The sequence below is a fragment of the Paralichthys olivaceus genome, chromosome 14 (genome assembly GCF_024713975.1).
Source record: "Paralichthys olivaceus isolate ysfri-2021 chromosome 14, ASM2471397v2, whole genome shotgun sequence".
NCBI classification, from domain to species: Eukaryota; Metazoa; Chordata; class Actinopteri; order Pleuronectiformes; family Paralichthyidae; genus Paralichthys; species Paralichthys olivaceus.
The window spans coordinates 439,318-463,431 of record NC_091106.1 but is presented as its reverse complement, the minus strand read 5'-3'; the positions used below and the strand labels follow the sequence as shown (position 1 = coordinate 463,431).

Below are 24,114 nucleotides of genomic sequence, written 5' to 3'. Positions count from 1 at the left end.
CAGGTAACAAATGCATGGACTACTTTTTCAGCATTCTTTGAGATGAGATCTTTCTCATTTTCATATTTTGTAGGTGGAAGAAGGCTGTCCCAGAGGCTTGTTTTCATGTAACTCCAAGGTTCCCCAAAGTAAAGCTGGGGGCCAGGCTTAAGCCATGCAAGATAACTGGGTTCAGACCTCTTTATATACAGTCTATGGTTCAGACAATGTTTCTCTGAGACATTTAAGTACTTCTCTTTTGTTTGCCGTAAACCATATTATATTGTATGGCATCAAGATGTAATTATCTGTAGAAATGTCAGTCTGTGAATGTAACAAATGGTTTCATTTGAGGTTTAATTGATGGGTGCAGAATGGCCCTGAAACAGGATATTTCCTTTGATTACTATCCTACCTCATTACCTCTACCTTCACTGTGGCTCTTCATATTATAGGCATGGACAAGGCTATTCTTAATTCTTGGTTATTTACCCAAATTTGTAAAAGACTATGGTTTATCTTTTCTACTTTGTATTTGTATTTTGGTTTTCTTACATGATGCCCATGGGTGATCATGACCATCTCATTGCTGAATATTAGTTGTGAAACCTTATTGTTGTTTCTATCTTGGCATAGAAATTGTGTTATCTCCCTGCTAAAATTTGTAGAATCAACAAAATGCATTCTGTCCACTTTACTCTTTGGATTGACTAAATGAAAATAATGAAGTTAATCTGGGTAACTTTACAGCTTTAACTGTAACTGGTGAGATTACTCGTCTCTCAATGCCAGAAGACAAAAAAAAAACTAAATTTATGAGGGAGGCTACTAAAGTAGATTACATAACATATAAGTATCTGCTAGAGTGGATTTTTTTCAAACCCATACAGAATTATAGAATCTAGAATTATTAAGGTAAGAGTGTAAAAATATGAATGCCTTTTGTCAAGATTTAATAGACATAAAATGGATCAGGTTTCACTTTTTAGATTTTTTTGTCACCCTTTGATGAAGATGCACAGAACTCCTTTTACAGTGAAGTTCATAAAACTATAGATGGATGTAAGCCCCCTGGACATCACTTAGGGTTAATTAACAAGTACTATTGTTTATTCAGTGTGTTGGGGTTCTGGGTTCTGCACATTCAGTCCAAGCATTTTTGCAATCCTGACATCTCCAATTCCATCTCTAATAAGGCACAGACACAAATTGTAATATTTGCTATTTTCCATTTAACAGAACTGAGATAATAAATGGTTCTGTTTATAACAATATTTATCAAATGTTAAATATTTTCACCAAATACAAAATTATCTGCAAAAAACAGACGTATAACAAAAGCATCATATACAAATGTGTTAATTTCAATTATACACAATAAGTTAAGCATCAGATACAAAATAATATACACAAAGTCTTGATTTTCCATAAAGTGTTGCTTTCACCAGACTAAAAAAATAAATGTGAAGTTAGAAAGGTCTCTATAAAATGAAATAAATAAAATGAAATGGTAGTCTTTATCTACAATTATCAAATACCACTAAGCAAATACAAAAGAAAATGAATGAAATATAACAGCTTCAGTAAGATGACTATCAGTGTTTCTATCTTTTATTTTTTGCAGCATGAAATGATAGTAGTAGATGAAGTAAGAATAAAATATGTTCAACATATTCAGTTTCACAGAAACTAAAGGAAGGGTGGATTCCAGTGTTTGACAGTGGAACTTTGAACTATTACTTTCGTTGCAGGCCTCAGTCCAGTTCAGCTGTACCGCTTGTTCCCACAATAATATGTGTGCATGTGTGTGCATGTGCTGAAACACACACACACTAAACATCCCGGAGTGGCACTCCTTCTTTGTCCTTTCTCAGAGCTTTCTTCCTCCACTTGCAACAGACCACTGCAATGGCAATGATTATGCCAATCAGTAGCAGGATGAGGAAGATGGCAGCAGCAGACTATGGGTAAACTCTGTAGCCGATACTGCTCACTTTACCTATCATATCTAAAAATGGCTGTCAATGCTCACAATTTTTTTGCCTCTAACATAATTAAAATGGTAACTTCCATGAGAGATACAGTGGTGTACATGCACAGGTGACAGTCTCCCTCCCTTCTCCACAGCTGAGATAGGCAAACCTGACTGATATGTTTATATCAGTGATGTAAGTGTGGATATTTCAGTGGATAAGATGCATGGTGCTAAAAAGGGAACATTTTTATTAAGAGCACCTGCTAAAATGCAAAAATTAGAGTTTTTTTCTTTTAATTTTTTCTTTGCCCAAACAACACCTAGCATAATATAAGGAGATTCACTTGGGGGTTGGGGGTTTACAGATAGCAAGTGGCTGATCCCTTATTCAGTAGAACATGTACTTGTACAATGTAACTTGTACAATACTCAATTATATAGATATCCATTTCAGATTTCTGCAACATACTTTGTAATTTTATCCATAATTAATTATGAAAATAAATCCAGTTTATGATTTGTGATATATGACAATTTGATTCTGACTGATCATAATTCAAGGTCAGCTTTAATTTGCCTCAATTCAAGATACTTAAAATTAAGTTTAAAGTGAGAATGTCATCGTAGAAATCCTGAACTTGAATTGTGACTAATGAAGCATTGTGTTAGTTCATGCAGGACACAGAGTCATGTGCTCGGCTACCGATAGGTTTATGGGTGCTCGTCAGTCACCCACCAATCACAGCCCATTCTCTCACCAAAGTGGTCTCTTTAATACGACCTCATCCTCCCGCAAGTTGGCTGAAGTAGCAGAGTAACATTAAATTTCTCATATTCTAATACTAGAGCATATTCATGTTGTAATGTTTACTGTCAGTTGCAGCACTTAGAGAACAGTATTTTTGTTTATTCTTGTGTTTTTATGTTCAAAAAGTTATTCTATCACCAGCAGCAGTAAGAGCATGTGTAGTAACCCTAACCAGACATTTGAACCCAAAAGGCCCCAAATTTGATCTTTTGACCTGCAACACCCAGAGCTTTTTTTTTTTTTTTCAATTATCTTTTTTATTGATTCCACATATCAATATTCCATCAATATTTTACATAATGTGTATAATTTTACAACTGTATAAAACATTCCTATATTTCCACCGCAGAGCAGAGACATAGTTGGACATTAATTCTCAAGTAAAGTTACAGTAGAGTAAATGTGAAGTAAAATGAACTGCTTTTTCACTCTTGTCCTTATTCCCCCCTTTTCTTTTATATATGTCATATTGTTACCCTTTAATCTTTCCACTTCTTTATATAGTTTTGTGATTAGTTTCTTTCCCTGGTCTGAATCATATGCTGAGATGAATAACTTAATGATTCCTGACTCAGGCTCATCTGAATTAAACTTTTTTATAGTTTACTCCATATAATGCTGCATCTGTAGATATCTGTATAAATCTTGATTGTTTAATCCATACTGATTTTTTAGATCCTGAAAACTTTTGATGGTCTTCTTTTTAAAAAGTTCCCAAAATATTTTTGGTCCCGCGTCCCATCTACTGAATCTACTATCTGCTGTGTTTGGTGTGAAGTCTGAATCATATGCGATTCATCTCAATACCTTACTCTGTTCAATCACTTTATTCTTTGATATAATCTCAAGAAATTCCCTCAAGCAGTCCAAGTTACCAGATATAATGAAATTCCCTACTGACAGTCCTAACATATCACATTCACAGTGACGTTACTCTGACCTTTAACTTCGAAGGGAATCCTTCATCTTTGAATTGAAGTTAATATTTTTACCAAGTTTGACGACATTCCCATGAGCTGATCTTTAGATATCAATTTAAGGAAAAATATTTACATACTTTGTGAGAACACTGTGACATTTGGCTACCAAAATGAAACCCAAATTCATGTGAATGTGAAAAAATTCCCTGAAGGCATTTCGGATATATCACATTTACAAGGCAAGAAGTGAACTTTGTGAGGTCCTAGTGACCTTGCCGTTTGATCTTTGACAACTGAATTCTATTCAAGTCATCATTGAGTCCAAATGAATGTTTGTGCCACATGTAATGATATTTCCTTTGGACAATCCTGATAAATTGTATTCAAAACAATGCAAAGTCATGTGAGCTTGACCTTTTGACCTTTGACTAACATAACGTAGTTGTTCATGAGATATCGCATTCACATGAATGGGCAAGACAGATGGATGGACAACCTGAAAACATAATGCCTCTGGCCATACTGAATGTGACAATGGTAAAGAAAGAAATAGAGCAATACATGATAAATAATTTGTTCCATGTTCTTTTATTTTACATGGATGATTTCTTGACAAAACAAGCCAACTCTATAAATGTGAACTGAGTGTCAGAAATTAACATGACATTCATAGCATCTGCAAACATTTTTTCCCCACAAATTTCTGTAACTTTCTGAGAATCTACATCACAGTATATTGTAAAATATCATGTGTTTCAATACTCTCCTTATTGATGGAACCTCAGTGATGTCTACTGTCCCTGGCTCAGACACTCTCTCAAGCATCTACAGTACATGTCAAGACAGGTAATGGTAGCATTAAAATAACATTAGATTTCTACAATTCAGTTGAACTATTATAGTTTCAGATATTAACCATTTAATTCCGAGTTCAGTCAGGAACCCTTTGTTATGATTTACCCATTTGTTGCAAATGGGGACACAGTTATGATTGGCGCTGAAGGCTCCATTCTTTGGATGTTCCCTGGTTAGCCGAGCAGCGTGCTAAGATGAAACAGGGAACATATGCAGAACCCCCCAGTGGGCGTAGCAGGCAAGGTACTTTGGTTAAGATGATTTACCACAACCGTGTTTGTACTCTGTGCTGTGGTGGCAATTTCTGTGAAACAAGCAAAATGTCAAACACTTCTTTATGTAAGTTTAATTCAGCATTTGCAGATGGACTCATTAGTACACATCACCTGATTGATATGCACAAATGAGCAAAGAACATAAGAGAATCTGTGTTCTTATAACTCACAGCCCCCTCCCACTAAGCATGCAAAGGTATATTCAAGTTCAGGATTTCCACAATGACATTCTCACTTTAAACTTAATTTAAGGTATCTCAAATTGAGGCAAATTAAAGCTGACCTTGAAATATGATCAGTCACAATCAAATTGTCATATATCACAAATCATAAACTGGATTTATTTACATAATTAATTATGGATAAAATTACAAAGTATGTTGCAGAAATCTGGAATAGATATCTATATCATTGAGCATTGTACAAGATGACAAGTAAATTATTTTTAAATAAACAGCATGGAAATGGACATGTTACTACATGTTCTACTGAATAAGGGATCAGCCACTTGCTATCCGTAATGCAAACAGTCATCATCAGGGACATAGTCATCAGAGAGATCATAGTTAATAATCATCCCAAGGTACTTGTTCCGTAGTTCTTTACAAAGTCTACCACCTGTACCTTGATGATAGTACTCTGAGAGGTTGAGGGCTGGTGCCTAAAACTCATGTCCTTGGTTTTGTCACATTTAGTACTAAAAATGCACAGTCACACCAATACAGATTCACAATCCACAATGGGACCATGGCTGTTCTCATCCGCATGGAGGAGAGAGAGATATACTTAACACCTTTCGTCAAAAAGTGACAGTTTTACGACTTTGAACTTTTACCTAGTGAGGTCACGAGAAGAGAGGGGGGGGGGGGGGGGGGAGAAGAGGGGGGTGATAAGAGGGGGAGGAGGGGGGTTTAGGAAGTGGGGGGTCATAAAAAAAAAAAAAAAAAATAGATAAAGTGAGGGGGAATAAAAACCAGATACGGGGTGAGATCAGAGAGCGCGCTTTGCTGCACGAGAACTCAGTATGTAAACATCCAAAGAATAACAACAGGCGTGATTGTATGGCTCCTCTCTCTCACAGACAGAGGCCCAAATGATGCAGAAAAATAAAAAACTAAATGGGTAAAACAGGAACAAGGATCCAAGTTGACTTTCTATGGCTTTGACTGTCTCAGATTTGGTCAAGCTTGTCAGGGTGTGTTATCACAGATCAAAAATTTTATGACTTTTTATTTTAAGGCTGGAGGTTCCCTATCTATCTATCTATCTATCTATCTATCTATCTATCTATCTATCTATCTATCTATCTATCTATCTATCTATCTATCTATCTATCACAAACTGAACTAAATTCTCAAACACTTCCTGTGTGCTCAAAAGTCCTGTTCGTTTAATAGAGTCTAGAGCTCTAACTACTACCACAAACTAAATCCTCCAGGCTGCTCGTTTACCAGCCAGCTCACAGTATGTAATGTGTAAATCAGACAGTGTTAGAGTTTAAAAAAAAAAAATATTTACACTATGTAGCTAGGCTTGCAGTTCCAGTCTTTATGGTATCAAAGCTTATCATATCCTAGACCTGACACTGTTTGATGCACAGAGCTACAGTATCTTCTCATGTGAGTGACGTTGCTGCAAACTAGTACTTTTCCAAAGCTGTCCGTGATAATGTGGGGTGCAGTGTCATACTGTGCACTTCGAGTATTCTCAAAATAAATCCACTCAATTTACCAAAAAAATCTGATGAGCCATCAAATGCACTCATCAAACAGAATCAGAACAAGAGATTGATGTATACACAATGTATTTGTATCAGACAAACTGAAAGGACATTTTGTTACTTTCTAAATATTAAACTCTAAAACATTACACAGCCTTTTATCACTATACTTTGCTCTTAATTTCATATTGTTTCAAATAATTGTATATTTTATTTTCAGATATGTTGAACTGTTTTCTATTATTATTATTAACAAAAAAAATTTTTTGTGCTAATTAAACTCATGGATCTTGTGAAAGAGCATGCTGATTACGGATAACCCCCTTCTGATGTATGTAGCAAAGGGCCAGGAGTGATTAGGCAGCCAACTAGTGTGGGAAAAGCGGTGACTCACAGGTTATGCAGCTGAAAATCACCTGAAGTAGTGGTTTGAATATGATTATATATGTTATCTAAATGAATGGGACCTTTAGTCTGAGTTATTCTTTGACCCTAAATAATAATAAACCAAGGGCATGGCAGTGCCTAATCAATGATTAACTTATTTTAATTTTACTTTTACTTTAAAATTGATCCTTGAATACAACTTTTGTTCCAGGTGAAGACTCAGGTACAGTTTAAGCTAATTAATTGATTTTTATAAGGACATAGATTTTTGTCTGTGAGCACTGGATGTGTGCTAATTGTTATCTCGGGTTTTCAATGAAACCTTATTAAAGAATTGGACAAATGAAGTCTTATATTTATGTAACCCAGATCTCCTGGGCCTGAGTTCGTAAACACAAAAAAAAATGAATATGATCTCAGAAGAATATTTGAAACGAATCTTATCTTTTGTTTAAATTCCTCTAATTAATATTAAAGACCACCACAACTGTATTTTAAAAGTCAAAACCTTCACAGGTGTTTATTTACAATAGGAAATAAATGAAAAGGCTGTGAATTCCTCTCAGGAAGTAAAATATTTACAAAACAAAATAAATGCACAAAATAAAATACAGGGTCTTTTTAAATTGTTTAAACTGTTCCTTTGACTTCTCAATTTACCCTTTAATTCACTGGTTAAATAAAATCTTTACCTTTCACAGGTCTCTGAATAAAAACAAACACAATTCCTATCAACTGTAAATTAACTCACAAACATCACATGTGGGCCCACTTCAGAAATGATCAACTTGAAACTTAGTTGCAGGCCTGTAGTGATGCTCGGGTGCGGTGAGGCCTGAAAACTGAGTGGCCACTTCACTCAATCAAGAGCATAAAATAAAAGCATGTGCATTGTCATATCAGTTCGATACTCACAGGTCCAAAACGAGGAGCAATGGGGCAATGACAGTCACAGAAAGGGGTGATGGCAGTCACAATCCGAACACAGGCAGCACACACAGTGGCGAAAATCCAGGGAAGAATAAAACAGCAGGGTCCATCCACCAGCAACCATCTCAGTTTCTCTCTCTCTTCACAGACGTCCGTCTCCTTTAATTACATGAACTCTTTTGAGCCATAATATCATCAGGCTAAATCGTACTGACTTAACGTTAGCCCGTTTTTAGCATTGAAAACAACAGTGCTAAAGCTAAGATATACAGACACATTTCAAACTTTAGAATTGGCTCTCCTACAACTGAAGTACTGTGGTTTCATTTCTGTCCGGGTGTATTTGTCAACCTAAATGAGCTGAAACCAACACCAAGGTTACTGGCAGCACTGCTTGCACACAGCAACACAGCCATTCACCCAATCAAGTTTACCTGGGTTTTAGTCAAGGTATATATGCTTCAGTGGGATACAGCTGACAGGCCTAATGGTCAATTCCTTTTGAATTGACCAATTGACCTTAGGAACAAATCATTTAACCAGTAGTTCACATACTGCGAAGTAACACTATGAACTGAAAAACATTAGATGCACAAGTTACCATGTAAAATAAACACTATATAACAAGAAAACAATGGTAGCCTTGTCATAGCACCACATTACACTGCTTACACATATATAAAGTTTTACCTTAAACAGACCATTAGTTTTAGCCATTAATTTTCAACAATATTTTATAGTATTAAACAGTATAGTAGATTACATACAAATCATTTAAAAAAACAGTAATACAAAATCTGTCTGCAGGCGGAGCATTAATCATTAATCATTCAGGAATGATAAAGGAATGATAAAAGAAATGTAAATGTTTTCTTTCCAGTCACTGTGACCTTTGACCACTGAAATCTAACATATTCATCTTTGAATCAAAGTGGATCAAATAAATTAACTCTTGAGTCCAACTAAATGTGAAATGATTCCCTCAAGGTGTTCCGGAGATACTGTGTCATGTTCACAAAATAATTTGCTTGTGAGGCTACAGTGACATTGACCGTTGACCACCAAAATCTAATCAGGTCACATTTAAGTCCAAGTGAATGATCTGTGCCAAATTTGTAGAAATTCTCTCAAGACGTTCTCGACATATATGACAAGAATGGGAAAAAAATACCTAAAACATATGGACATTGGCTGTCAGGACAGGAAAATAGAAATCTGAAGCTGTGAGATGGTCATTATTTATGAATCATCAAATGGCATTAAAATGACATTAATTATCCCTTCTATGTAGTCTTATGTTTTGCTTTATATGTGGGTTTTAAGATGGGAGATGTTTGTACATAAATTTGCAGAGATAATAGTGTAACTTAAAAGATTACATGAGCTAGTCCATTCATGTGATAGATAACAAACTCTACAGAAACTCAGTCAATTCCCTTGAGTTTCGGTTCGTCTTCAACTCGACTGAGGTAATCAGGATCTGGGTATCCATAGCTGCAAAGACAATGACAGAAAATAAATGACTTTATATGGACAGTTTCCTATCAATGAAAATCTGTACGCATGATTGGTGGTCATTAGCCCTGTAGCATGCTGCCAGCAAAAACACAAGACTTGTGTACAGATGATTACATTGAGGTCACATGAATAAGTTTCTCTTTTCACAAATACACAGATTATATACATTTTATTATATACATATTTTATATGTGATTTGCGGCTGTGGCTGCAGGGGGGTAGAGAGGTGGACCTCTAACCAGTAGGTCGGTGGTTCTATCTGCATGCCAAACTGTCCTTGGGCAAGATACTGAACCCAGAATTACACACTCATAGAAAAAGTGCTGCCCATAGATGCAGTGAATTAAAGGGTAAATTGAGAAGTCAAAGGAACAGTTTAAACAATTTAAAAAGACCCTGTATTTTATTTTGTGCATTTATTTTGTTTTGTAAATATTTTACTTCCTGAGAGGAATTCACAGCCTTTTCATTTATTTCCTATTGTAAATAAACACCTGTGAAGGTTTTGACTTTTAAAATACAGTTGTGGTGGTCTTTAATATTAATTAGAGGAATTTAAACAAAAGATAAGATTCGTTTCAAATATTCTTCTGAGATCATATTCATTTTTTTTTGTGTTTACAAACTCAGGCCCAGGAGATCTGGGTTACATAAATATAAGACTTCATTTGTCCAATTGTTTAATAAGGTTTCATTGAAAACCCGAGAATTTAACTGTTGCTTGTGGGTATCGTTGTGTTATTGTGAAGTTGTGGTCTCCCTGTTGTTAAAAAAAATCCACTGTGTGTGTGTATGTGTGTGCAGAGGTGATAAAAGCACACACATTCTTTACTCAAGTAGAGGTACAGATACTTGTATTAAAAATAAAGAAGTTTAACCACTGTTTCGGCTTCTTTAACCAAGTAAAAGTATAAAAGTACAGGTTCTGAAATGTACTTTGACTTCTTTAACTGAACTACTCTTACTTCAAATAAAGTAAAGAACAATTCACTTAAACGGAGGGTTAAAGCAAAGATTTCTGAGCATGAAAAACTGTCCACAAGAAAATGAGTACAATGTATTGAATGAAGTATTTTCTTAAAAGGTCCAGTGTATAAGACTTAGGAGAAAGTGATCTATTGGCAAGAATTGAATATAAAATAATCCACCAGTGGGCAATCGTCAAAATTGTACAGATTGAACAGAATGGGCCCTGCTAGATTTAAATACTTTATATTTACATCAGGAGCGCATCCAAACTGGGCAAACTAAAGCTTTTGAGTTTTTATGTCAGCTGAAGTTCACAGCAGGTTCTGCTACCCACCTCTGAGAGTGTTTATGTACATATGATATTCATTAGCGATATTCACTGCCACTAGATGTCGCACTAGCAGCAGTATCTCAAACCATACCAAATGTGGAGGTAATCCTGTAATTCTCCATTTACTTTATTTAAATCTCAATAGGTATATGTTTATATCAGTGATGTAAGTGTGGATATTTCAGTGGATAAGATGCATGGTGCTAAAAAGGGAACATTTTTATTAAGAGCACCTGCTGAAATGCAGAAATTAGACTTTTTTTCTTTTAATTTTTTCTTTGCCCAAACAACACCTAGCATAATATTAGGAGATTCACTTGGGGGTTGGGGGTTTACAGATAGCAAGTGGCTGATCCCTTATTCAGTAGAACATGTACTTGTACAATGTAACTTGAACAATGCTCAATGATATAGATATCCATTTCAGATTTCTGCAACATACTTTGTAATTTTATCCATAATTAATTATGAAAATAAATCCAGTTTATGATTTGTGATATATGACAATTTGATTCTGACTGATCATAATTCAAGGTCAGCTTTAATTTGCCTCAATTCAAGATACTTTAAATGAGGTTTAAAGTGAGAATGTCATTGTAGAAATCCTGAACTTGAATTGTGACTAATGAAGCATTGTGTTAGTTCATGCAAGACACAGAGTCATGTGCTCAGCTACCGATAGGTTTATGGGTGCTCGTCAGTCACCCACCAATCACAGCCCATTCTCTCACCAAAGTGGTCTCTTTAAATACGACCTCAACATTAAATTTCTCATATTCTAATACTAGAGCATATTCATGTTATGGTTGTAATGTTTACGGTCAGTTGCAGCACTTAGAGAACAGTATTTTTGTTTATTCTTGTGTTTTTATGTTCAAAAAGTTATTCTAACACCAGCAGCAGTAAGAGCATGTGTAGTTACCCTAACCAGACATTTGAACCCAAAAGGCTCCAAATTTGATCTTTTGACCTGCAACACCCAGAGCTTTTTTTTTTTTTCAATTATCTTTTTTATTGATTCCACATATCAATATTCCATCAATATTTTACATAATGTGTATAATTTTACAACAGTATAAAACATTCCTATACTTCCACCGCAGAGCAGAGACATAATTGGACATGAATTCTCAAGTAAAGTTACAGTAGAGTAAATGTGAAGTAAAATGAACCGCTTTTTCACTCTTGTCCTTATTTTCACACCTCTCCTGCATTGTTCCTTGTCTCCTGATTGGGGTAAACATATCAAATAAATAAATGAATAATAAACAAGTTTGTAGCCTGAACCAAGGGGGTCAACACTCTGCAATACACACTGTCCTTATTGCACAAAGTCTGCTCTCAATGGAGACACAAAATCAATCCAGTTTTCCCAGTAGTTTTTAAAAGTTTCTGATTTTAGTCTAGCTGAGAAAGTCAGCTTCTCCATTCTATATATATCGAGCATTACATCTACCCAATCCTCTATTTTTGGTGGATCTTTTTTTAGCCATTTTCTGGTGATGGCCTTTTTAGCCACCACCACCATCATTATTCCAAATATGTATTTAATCTCCTGGTTCTCTTTTCCCAAATATAAAACTTCAAATGAAAGTGGAATTTGCACTTTCAGAATTGTTTCCATACTCTTCTTTAACTCTTGCCAAAAAGGTATAATACAAGGGCATCCCCAAAAGATATGAAAATGGTTGGCCTTATTTTCCCCACACAGTCTCCAACGTCGTGTGTCTTGAGATTTCTGTTGTGTTGGTGTAATAAAGTATCTTACAATGTTCTTCCAACCATATTCTCTCCATGAGAGGGAGCATGTTGTTTTCCACTGTCCTTCATTTACCTTGTCCCATTCCTCCTCTGATAACGTGCGAACGAGCTGAACACGTTCTTCAATAGGTTCAACAACAACCACCCCACCCCCAGCGGACCCTCCACTGCCTCTACGACTGCCTCTACTGCTTCTCAGAGCAACAACCCCCCACCTCCCCCCATCATCCTCTGCCCCACACCACACCCGTCACCATCTCCCCCCACCCCTCCGCTGGCTTTCACCACAGACTTTTTCACACCTCCCACCCCCAGGACATCCTCACATCACCCACAGTCCCCCACCACCACCACCTCCTGCAACACACACCTCTTTGCACCACCCTCAAACCCACCACTGACATCCCCTACCCTCCAGTCTGGACTACACATCACAGCCAGCCAGGTGAGGAGAGAGCTGGAGAGGCTCAAACAGAGGAAAGCTGCTGGACCGGACCGCATCCGCCCTCGTGTGCTGAAGGCATGTTCCAGCCAGCTCTGTGGAGTTCTCCAGCACCTCTTCAACCTGAGCCTACACCTTCAGAGAGTGCCAGTGCTCTGGAAAACATCCTGCCTGGTCCCAGTGCCCAAAAAAGGACGTCCTGCTGCACTGGAGGACTACAGGCCGGTGGCACTGACCTCTCACATCATGAAGGTCATGGAGAGACTGGTATTGGCACACCTCAGACCACTGGTGTGCCCATCACAAGACCCCCTGCAGTTTGCATATCAGCCCCATGTTGGGGTTGATGATGCAATCATCTACCTGCTGCAGAAGGCCTACTCCTCCCTGGACAGACCCAACACCTCAGTCCGGATCATGTTTTTTGATTTCTCCAGCGCCTTCAACACCATCCAGCCCAGACTGCTGAAGGCCAAACTGGAGGGCACGCGGGTGAGTGCTCCCCTCATCACTTGGGTCGATGACTATCTGACGGGCAGACCACAGTTTGTGAGATTACAGAATTGTGTGTCTGATCGTCTGATCAGTAACATCGGGGCCCCCCAGGGAACTGTACTGTCCCCCTTCCTCTTCACCACATACACTGCTGATTTTAAGCACTGCACTGAGTCGTGTCATCTGCAGAAGTTCTCTGATGACACGGCCATTGTGGGGTGTATTGAGGGCGGGGGGAGGCTGAGTACAGGGACCTGGTCGACCGCTTTGTGAAGTGGTGTGGGGAGAACCGCCTGCAGCTCAACGTGGAGAAGACGAAGGAGATGGTGGTGGATTTCAGGAGGAACAAGCCCCTGCCCTCTCCTGTCTGCATCAGTGGGACGGATGTGGAGGTGGTACCTGCATACAAGTACCTCGGTATCACATTGGACAATAAACTGGACTGGTCCACCCACACAGAGGGCCTGAGCCGGTTTTACTTCCTGAGGAGGCTCGGGTCCTTCAATGTCTGGAACAAAATGCCCGCAGATGTTCTATCAGTCTGTTGTGGCGAGCACCATCTTCTTTGCTGTGGTGTCCTGGGGTGCGGGCATCAAGACAAAGGACGCCAACAGACTGAACAAAATCATAAGGAAAGCAGAGTCTGTGGTTGGCTCTAAGCTTGTCACCATGGAGGAGGTGGTGGAGAACAGGATGCTGGCAAAACTGCTGGCAATCATGGACAATCCCTCTCACCCCCTCCACAAAACACTGGACAAGCTAAAGAGCAGCTTCAGCCACAGGCTCATCCAACCCCGCTGATCTAAGGAGCGATACAGGAAATCGTTCATTCCAACCGCAATAAGACTCTATAACTCATCTACCTCTGTCAGAGCCACCATCACAGAACTGAACTAACATACCTGTCACCCTTGCACCATGTACCCTGTACTACACTACGCCCCATATACTGGAACATTTACTTCTGTGATATGTGTTAATTAAACCATTTTGATATTACAGACCATTTTATACAATAATATTGTCTTTTGCACACCCAGTCTACATATTCTTACACTGATAGTATATTGTATAGTCAAGTACTTATATTTATACCCTACTATATACTATATATCATATCATATTATATCATACTCTGTATATTCTCTGTATATTCTTCGTATATATAAGTCTATATACACATATTTATACATGTGTACATGTTATTATTATTATATTATTACTACTACTATTACTATTATTATTATATATACTGTTGCTGCCATTATTACTATAAACTGCTATTATATTGGTATAAGTACTATCTATATAAATATATATTATGTTATATTGTATACTATATATATATATATATATATATATATATATATATATATATATATATACTGTACTACTATTCTTATATACTGTCTAACAATAACATTACCATCATATCATCATTACTATTACCATCATATTGCCACTGCACTACTTGTCTGCCTATTCATCTTGTGTTTCTGTTTTTGTTCATTTTTACCTCAATGTTTTGTTTTGTTCTATTGTATTGTGTTTTGTTGTGTTCTGATATACGAGCTGCTATGACAACTTAATTTCCCTCCGGGGATGATTAAGTAATCTATCTATCTATCTATCTAACTGCCACCCAGTCTCTTTTCCCCCCTTTTCTTTTATAAATGTCATATTGTTACCCTTTAATCTTTCCACTTCTTTATATAGTTTTGTGATTAGTTTGAATCATATGCTGAGATAAAGAACTTAATGATTCCTGACTCAGGCTCATCTGAATTAAACTTTTTTATAGTTTTCTCCATATAATGCCGCATCTGTAGATATCTGTATAAATCTTGATTGTTTAATCCATACTGATTTTTTAGATCCTGAAAACTTTTGATGGTCTTCTTTTTAAAAAGTTCCCAAAATATTTTTGGTCCCGCGTCCCATCTACTGAATCTACTATCTGCTGTGTTTGGTGTGAAGTCTGAATCATATGCGATTCATCTCAATACCTTACTCTCTTCAATCACTTTATTCTTTGATATAATCTCAAGAAATTCCCTGTCTGCCCCTGCTGCCTTCTAGCCGTATAACGTTATTAAAAAAAAGCAAGATCTTACCTTTGCACTTTTCCTGCCACACAGGGAAAGACAACGCCTCCACGACACACACAAATGAAACTTATCTCTCTCTCACGTGTCTGTGTGTGTGTGTGTGTGTGCGTCGGGTCAGATCAAGGTGGTCAGCGGGACCTTTCACGTGACTCCTGCATTTAGAGACGCGGTCTTTCCCTGCGTGGAGTTGGAGAGAGCGAGCGACCTTCGGTGACCACGTACAATGATATTCCGGCTGAAATCTTGATTCGGACACACAGGGGATGCAGAGGAAGGCAAAAATCTACGGAGGAAAAGGGAGGCTGTGAAACAACAAAGACTTATCAAGAAGAGCTATAAGCCGAGTCTTCCCTCCATTGTCATGGGAAACGTGAGATCGCTGGGGAATAAGATGGACGAGCTGACTGCACTGGTCCAAAGTCAGAAGGAGTATCTTGAGTGTAGTTTAATATGCTTTACGGAGACATGGCTGCACCAGGATGTTCCCGACGAAAACACCACCATCAAGGGCTTCCATACTGTGCGCGTGGACAGAGACAGCGTTCAGAGCGGTAAGCGCAAAGGAGGGGGTCTTTGCAGGCGACTGAAAGACCGCGTCTCTAAATGCAGGTGTCACATGAAAGGTCCCGCTGATCACCTTGATCTGACCCGACACACACAGACAGGTGAGAGAGAGAGAGAGAGATAAGTTTCATTTCTGATGAAAGTGTGTGTCGTGGAGGCGTGGTCTTCCCCTGTGTAGGAGAGGTGTATAGGCTGGTAATATCTTTTTTGTTTTTTAATTTTTAATAACGTTATATGGATTACATCATAGCGTAACGAGTTGATATGATGCGGAGCTCCCTGTGTTGTTTTCCAATTGCTGGTGGAAGTGAAGGGGGTTAACCCCGCAGTAAGCAACATCACCTTCGGCCCTGGATGGAACACACCTCTGGCTACGACCGGTGAGCTGAAGCAGGAACGATTAACAAGAGGAAAGTGACTGAAGGAAAGTGTGAAAGACATTCACAGATTCAGACTTTTCGGATCAATAGCAGACTCGCAAGGGGATTCGTATCAAGTTACATTGTGAAACCTTTCAGGTAATGCAATAACTTTATTACAGTTTCCCTTTTTCCAAATGAACAACTGAGACGATCCCTCATGTGATTAGTTTATCATTAATACCACGGTCATTTTATACTCCACTTCAACTCTTCTTTACCCATCTTTCACACTTTACTGCAGTAATTTCCTCCTGTCCTCAACCAGAAATATGTCACGCTATAATGTGATCTGTATAATGTTATTAAAAATGTATAAAACACCCCACACTTGAGAGAAGTGGAGAAGTGCTCTGTGGATGATGGGAGTTTCCCCTGCAGTCTAGACCTATAGCAGCTTAAGGGATGGTTCAGGACTCACCTGATCCAGCAAGGCTTTATCAAAAAGGAATGTTTTAAGTTTAACCGTAAATGCACAGAAGTTGTCTGCCTGGTAGCTGAATGCTCTACCTCCTGTTCTACTCTTACAGACTCTTGGAACCACAAGAGAGCCTGTGTTTTGGGAATGAAAACACCTACTGTAGATGCTTGAGAGAGAGTCTGAGCCAGGGACAGTAAATATGGTTGAGGTTCCATCAATAAGGTGAGTAATAAAAAATGTGATACCTTACAATATACTGTGATGTTAACTTTGTTCTGAGAATGTTTTTGAAATCTGTGGGGATTTATGTAGATAACATTTATTTGACAACTTGTACCATTTCTATTTGGGGGGGCAATTTCACGGCTATGCTCAGTATCAAATTCTAAATCCACATTAAAAAATTGAGGAGAAAAAAATATGAAAAGATGAGGAGGGAGGTTGATTTTCATGTGATTTTTATTGTGTTGTAGACTGGTTTGTTTTAAATGTCCCCCAGGCAAAATGGAACGTGCGTAACTTGTAGTGACTACAGTATCAGTATAGTGCCTGGAAAAGATAATTTTGGATACATGCCTCGAGCTGCAACTGGCAACTGACACAGAAAGTAATGCATGTAAGACACATTGTCATCATCCACAGGGTCTCCTCCTGTGTCCTTTCACCTCCCCTTTATAATGTGTATACTGATGACTGCCGCAGCTGGCATGACAACAGATTACTTTTCAAATTTGCTGATGACTCTGTGACAGTCAGTTTCCTCCATGCAGATGAGAACAACCATGGTCCCATTGTGGATTGTGGGGGGGGGGGGAGGAATGTTTTAAGTTTAACTGTAAATGCACAGAAGTTGTCTGCCTGGTAGCTGAATGCTCTACCTCCTGTTCTACTCTTACAGACTCTTGGAACCACAAGAGAGCCTGTGTTTTGGGAATGAAAACACCTACTGTAGATGCTTGAGAGAGAGTCTGAGCCAGGGACAGTAAATATGGTTGAGGTTCCAACAATAAGGTGAGTAATAAAAAATGTAATACTGTGGTGGCAATTTCTGTGAAACAAGCACAAAGTCAAACACTTCTTTCTGAAAGTTTAATTCAGCATCTGCAGATGGACTCATCAGTACACATTACCTGAATGACATGCACAAATGAGCAAAGAACATAGGAGAATCTGTGTTCTTATAACTCTCAGCCCCCTCCCACTAAGCATTCAAAGGTATTTATTACCCTCCTGTAGTTTCACTCAGTGGAGGAGACATCCTGGCCATTTGTTTACATGTTCTGTGGATGACCCCCCCTGTGAGATCCCAGTTGTTTGATCCCAATCAGAGATACCATGAGAAGCCATAAAGATTTGGTTTCTCGAGGCCATACAACTCAAGTCTCTTAAGCCACCATCGTAAACCTTAAGGTTGCCCTTTCAGATAAACAATTTGGTGAACCATTTGGTCAGTCATCCACATACATGTCTGCTAATGCAATTAAACATTCACAAATGTAAAAATTTCCATTACATTTCCCCCCTTTGAGCATTTCATGCTCACTAAACAACTATCATTTTTAGACAAACGCATCATCTTGAAATTGAGAATTTCATTCTAGATGAGGGCCCGGAAATTTAACATATCCAATTGCATTCTTGATTAAAGTACACAAATAGTACACAATCAATACACCAGACCAACAACACTTAAATACAAACAAAAATCTGAATCGATGTCAAATATTCCAATGACACATTTTTCACATTTAAAATATACTATGACCACCAATTCCATGCTTCAGGAATCTGTGTGTCCTTGTTCTTTTCCTCAAACAATAGGCAATTTAAATGAAAAACAATATGCATCAAATTGTCAGATGTATGTATGTATATGTGTATGTGCAGCAATCAGATCAGATTATGTGACCAACACCTCCTTGGCTGGTGAGCATAATGTCCAAAGCCATCCTATTTCGCAGAGCCACATTTCTGAGGCCCTGAATATTGGGAGAAACAAAAATGAAAACCCAACCCCCACTAAGTACAATCCCATCTATTCTGTGTGTGTTGTTCGCACATTTCCCCACCATGGGAAGAGTCCCCCAAATCCTTTGGAGACACTTTCAATGTGGAACACTCATATCTTCATAATAGTGAGTGCAATCTGTATGGAAGTAAGTGAGGTTAGGTCTCTCATTGATGATCTTTCCTCGCAGTTGTCTTCATGGCTGCATACCATGAATTGACTTCAGGCTTTGTCAGTTCAAACAAGAGTTTCCATTTTTTTTTTTTGCCTATGATGCTCAGTTTAGTTTGGTGTTGTTCTTCCTGCCAAGATTTCACCTGCCATAGCAATGTTGGCAGGACTATGATGACTGTGAGCAAGGACAGGGAACACATCTTTTCCCTCGAACTGCATCCCAGTCGTCCCATCAGGTGTCACTTTTTGTCTGACGGCGTCATCGTTTATCAGCAGCGTCACCCTAGCCAACCCCCTAATCAATGTGCCGCCTCTTCGTGAGACGTGTGGTCCTAGAGATTTCCCTGAGCAGTGCCTTCGCAACTGCTGAAGAGTCCTGTTTAAATGTGGAGAAACACACATGTCAATAAAATCAAGACAGTATTGCTTTCCCTCACTTTGTTCTTCCATAAAATCCCTCAAACAGTTCACTTTATATAATCTGGATTCCTCTTTGTATATTATTATAGTACCAATTATATAACTCTAATGAAAATTTAAAAATAATTTGTGAGTCATTTGTGAGTTTGACAATTCTTTTGTAAACCAATATATCTGTATCTCTTCCTACATTTGTTATCCCCCCTTTGACACTTGGTTCTGACCATGTGTCAACTATGAGGAAACAGATATCTTTCTAAACAGGATTTCCTATTTGTTCCAGACCAAAATGTATAGCCACCAAACAATCCACTTTCCTTCAAACAGTTTTTTTGTTTGTTTTTAACTGAGCTGCCCTTATCTGCAGCTCCTTTAAATCTGTATTTAAATGTTAATGACCCATCAAATACATTAGGTGTTAATGACCTATCAGATTTAGAAACGCCTCGGACAAGCAGACTGTGCTTTGCTGCAGCTTTTGCAGCAGCTTCTGCTCTCACATTCCCCTGTGAAACTGAAAAGTCTTTAAAAAATGCTTCACATTTGCAGAACGCAATTAGTTTGAATAACAACACAGCATCAATCAGAACAGCAACCAATGTATGGTAGGTAATGGGTTTGAGAATTTCCCTTTAGCCAAAAATCTGCCAAATCATATACCACTCCCAATGCATACCTGCTACCAGTGTATATGTTGACACCTGTCACTTACATATTTGCATTTCTCAATCAATGCAACCAATTCTGCAGCTTCTGCAGAATAATGTAATGAGTGATTCAGCCAAATTTGTCATACAAAGTTGTAACGTCAAAACCCACTTGGCTTCTACCAGTTGCTGGATCTTTTAATGCTGAGTCGTCCACAAACAGCTTCATATCTGCATTTATCAGCTGTACTGTATCTGAGTCACTTAGCTTTTGAAAAGTGTTCAGTCTGACAATAATAAATTCCACAGTCCTAATTGCATTTATCACTGCAGAAATCTTTTGTGATTTACCTCTAAACCTCTGATTAAATTATTTTTATTATTGGGATCAGATGTTTTTTCCCTTCCCATAACCCCTTTTGGTCCAAAGTTCCAAAACTTTCAATACCAATTGTTTTTGTTCTCCTTTGCTTAATAGAACATGGAGATCAGAATTTGATACCTTAAACAATTTGTCCAGTGAGTCAATCTAAGCTACTGAGACAACACAGTGATTACTGTTCTAGTATAACCAACCTAACCTATCGTTAATCTTTAATCTAACTTTCTCTATCACATTCTTTAACTACTTACTCTAACCTTCTCTACCATCCTTTGTGTTAGGATAACATCTGTAATTACATCTGGGTGAGTACCTCAGCATCTCACAAGAAAGTGTTACTTACAGAGGTGAGGGAAGTGTTCAGAATCTTCCATTGATATGCATATATCAAATCCTCTAGTTACATCTACGCCTTGTGATGTTAAAATTAGCATATTACTCAATGAACACATGAAATCTCTACCAATAATATCTATCAGCCAGCGTGGTGACAACAAAAATTAATGTTTAAAATTTCCTTAACCTCATTTTTTTTTTTTAAACAATGGTACAGTGTATCTCTCTAGCACTGTCGTACCTGTTGCTTCAATTGTTTTAAAACATCTCTAACATTCATTTTTGGAGACTGATTCTGTTTTCACCTGAATCTACCAAAAATGTGATGTCTTTACCATTTACTTTGATTGTGTGTTTTTGCATATATGCATCAGTTCTAACAGTAATTCATATGGTGTGCGTGTTACAGTGCTCTTACGAATTTGGTGAGTAGGTTGAAACTTTCTCTCTGTCTCCGCGTCTGCACCAGATGAATCCTTCACTGTCCCCAGCTCCACCGCTACTCAATCGCACTATGTGTATTGGTTCTCAGGGCAATCCCTGATCCAATGTCCAATTTTGCCACATTTGAAACAAGCGTCAGTTCTTCCACATCCCCTTCCTCTCCCTCCATGACCTTTCTTGTGCCCGCAGACTTGGTTTTGATATGCTGCCAGCTGTGCCATTCGCAGTCCCTCTGTCAACTGCGTTGCCTTTTTCTTTTTCTTGCTGTTCAAGAGTTTTTCTGCATAATCAGCATTACCCCATGCTGGATTCACCATTCTCCGCTCCTGTGCAGAGACGGATCTTGCCACTTTCGAATACTGAGTCCCCATCTCAGTCATCAGCAGTCTTTGCTGTTCAGTGCTGGTTCCAGTTGCACTGCATACCGCTCCCCCACTTAACACTTGTGGGAGAGATGAAGTGGTAGGTTCTTTCATATTGGTGAATGTCCATGGTCTGTAGATCAGCTGAGTGTTTCCATCTCCTGCAGCCACCTCCACCATCGGTGCTTGCGGGGTTGCATTCAAATCATAAATTGCCTCCTTCCCGGTGCGCCATGGAGTATGTGCTGCCACATATGGAGTGGTGCATGATGGAGGCCTGTCCACCTCTGCTGCAACAAGCTCGAGGTCTGGATGGAGGTTAGGGACGGCTGGAGCTGCCGCCTGCGCCCTCTGCACCGGTAGCAGCTGAGTGTCCTGCTGGTCATCACACTGCACCGCTGCTGGCTGTGGTTGTCCTCTCGGTGGAGCTGAGTCCAGATCAGGGTCTAGTCGGACACACTGAGACTTGGAGATTAGTTCAATCCCTACCTTTTGTAAACTGTCCCTGATATTCACTTCAGTTAACCAAAATTCACACGCTCCAGTACAAATATCCCTACATTTCTTTTTTCCTTCTAATTTGTCCTCACTAACTCGTTCCTCTCTAACTCTTTCCTCTCTAACTCTACGCTTACCATCACTTATTAACATATACTGAACATTAAGAAAAGAAAGCTGAAGTGGATTAGCATTATCCTTATCTTTCTTTCCTTTACCGATGTTTAAACCCATTTCTCTAGTAGGTTGTCTCAGCAGTTTTAACACAACTCTTATTTATCAATTTAAACTCCCAATTTGTTCAACAAAATACAAAATTTGGAAGACCAAAGTTATGCTGATATGGGAAAAGACATTTAGAAATTCCCTAATTTATTTTAATCCGTTCTTTCTTTTTAATTTCCTTTTGTTAAAAATTTGTTTTTAGGATTTAGTCTTTCTTAATACCCTCAAAAAGCCAATTATACCCCTAATATACTTAAGTTTACTTAAATTTACTTACCTTTACTTACCTTTGGCGGTTGAGAACTTCTCTCACTCTCTCTTTTTTTTCTCTCTTATTAAAGCAGATTCATTGCAGTGTCGAGATTATCCTGGCTCAGGTCTCAGTCCTTCAGTCCCAGTCACATCTCCAGTGCAAAACTCTATTTACTATATTATTTCATAGTTTGTTAAATCATGAGCTCGACGTCAGAACCCAATATAACAAGTGTATTAAAATCATCAAACACTCCGTATATTTCTATTATTATATCACGTACATATCAATACTCCTTAACTCTGTGACCTCCTCTCAGATCACCAACCTGTTTATTCTAATAACTACGTGATCTCCAAGATCATCAACAGGCTTATTCTATATTAACTCTGTGGTCTCCAAGACCACCCGTGACCTCCAAGATCACCCGAAGCTTCCTTGATTCTACATCGGTTCCAAACCTTGCCATGCAGACACGTCTGTCACTCACCCTGTGAGAGAATCGTTTCCCTTCTGAATTTGTCTTCCCAGAAAGACAGTGTCTCTGTGCTACTTGGTCCGCCGGATCACAGCAGTGAGAGCACTCTTTGGTTCTCAGGCATCAGGCCCTCACGTCTCTACCCTCTTTTGTCAGGGAGGTTGAGGTCAGAGTCCCAGACTCCCTGCGCAGTTTTACCTTTCAGCCTTGAGATCCAGAGTGTCCTCTCACACGAGTGATCCTGCCAACAACACCAAATGTGGTGGCAATTTCTGTGAAACAAGCACAAAGTCAAACACTTCTTTCTGAAAGTTTAATTCAGCATCTGCAGATGGACTCATCAGTACACATCACCTGAATGACATGCACAAATGAGCAAAGAACATAGGAGAATCTGTGTTCTTATAACTCTCAGCCCCCTCCCACTAAGCATTCAAAGGTATTTATTACCCTCCTGTAGTTTCACTCAGTGGAGGAGACATCCTGGCCATTTGTTTACATGTTCTGTGGATGACCCCCCCTGTGAGATCCCAGTTGTTTGATCCCAATCAGAGATACCATGAGAAGCCATAAAGATTTGGTTTCTCGAGGCCATACAACTCAAGTCTCTTAAGCCACCATCGTAAACCTTAAGGTTGCCCTTTCAGATAAACAATTTGGTGAACCATTTGGTCAGTCATCCACATACATGTCTGCTAATGCAATTAAACATTCACAAATGTAAAAATTTCCATTACAATACCTTACAATATACTGTGATGTTAACTGTGTTCTGAGAAGGTTTTTGAAATATATGGGGATTTATGTAGATAACATTTATTTGACAACTTGTACCATTTCTATTTGGGGGGGAAATTTCACGGCTATGCTCAGTATCAAATTCTAAATCCACATTAAAAAATTGAGGAGTAAAAAAATATGAAAAGATGGGGAGGGAGGTTGATTTTCATGTGATTTTTATTGTGTTGTAGACTGGTTTGTTTAAAATGTCCCCCAGGCAAAATGGAACA

The 24,114-nt window shown here is 38.5% G+C and overlaps 1 long non-coding RNA gene across 1 annotated transcript in view; it reads left to right on the top strand.

The window, feature by feature from the left end:
* LOC138413650 (uncharacterized) overlaps positions 1–17,882 on the top strand; it is a 57,983-nt gene extending 40,101 nt beyond the window's left edge. Inside the window, exons 2-3 of the long non-coding RNA XR_011246058.1 lie at positions 16,987–17,099; positions 17,776–17,882. This is a non-coding gene — a long non-coding RNA (uncharacterized lncRNA). The remainder of the gene's footprint in view (positions 1–16,986; positions 17,100–17,775) is intronic.
* The last annotated feature ends 6,232 nt before the right edge of the window (positions 17,883–24,114 follow it).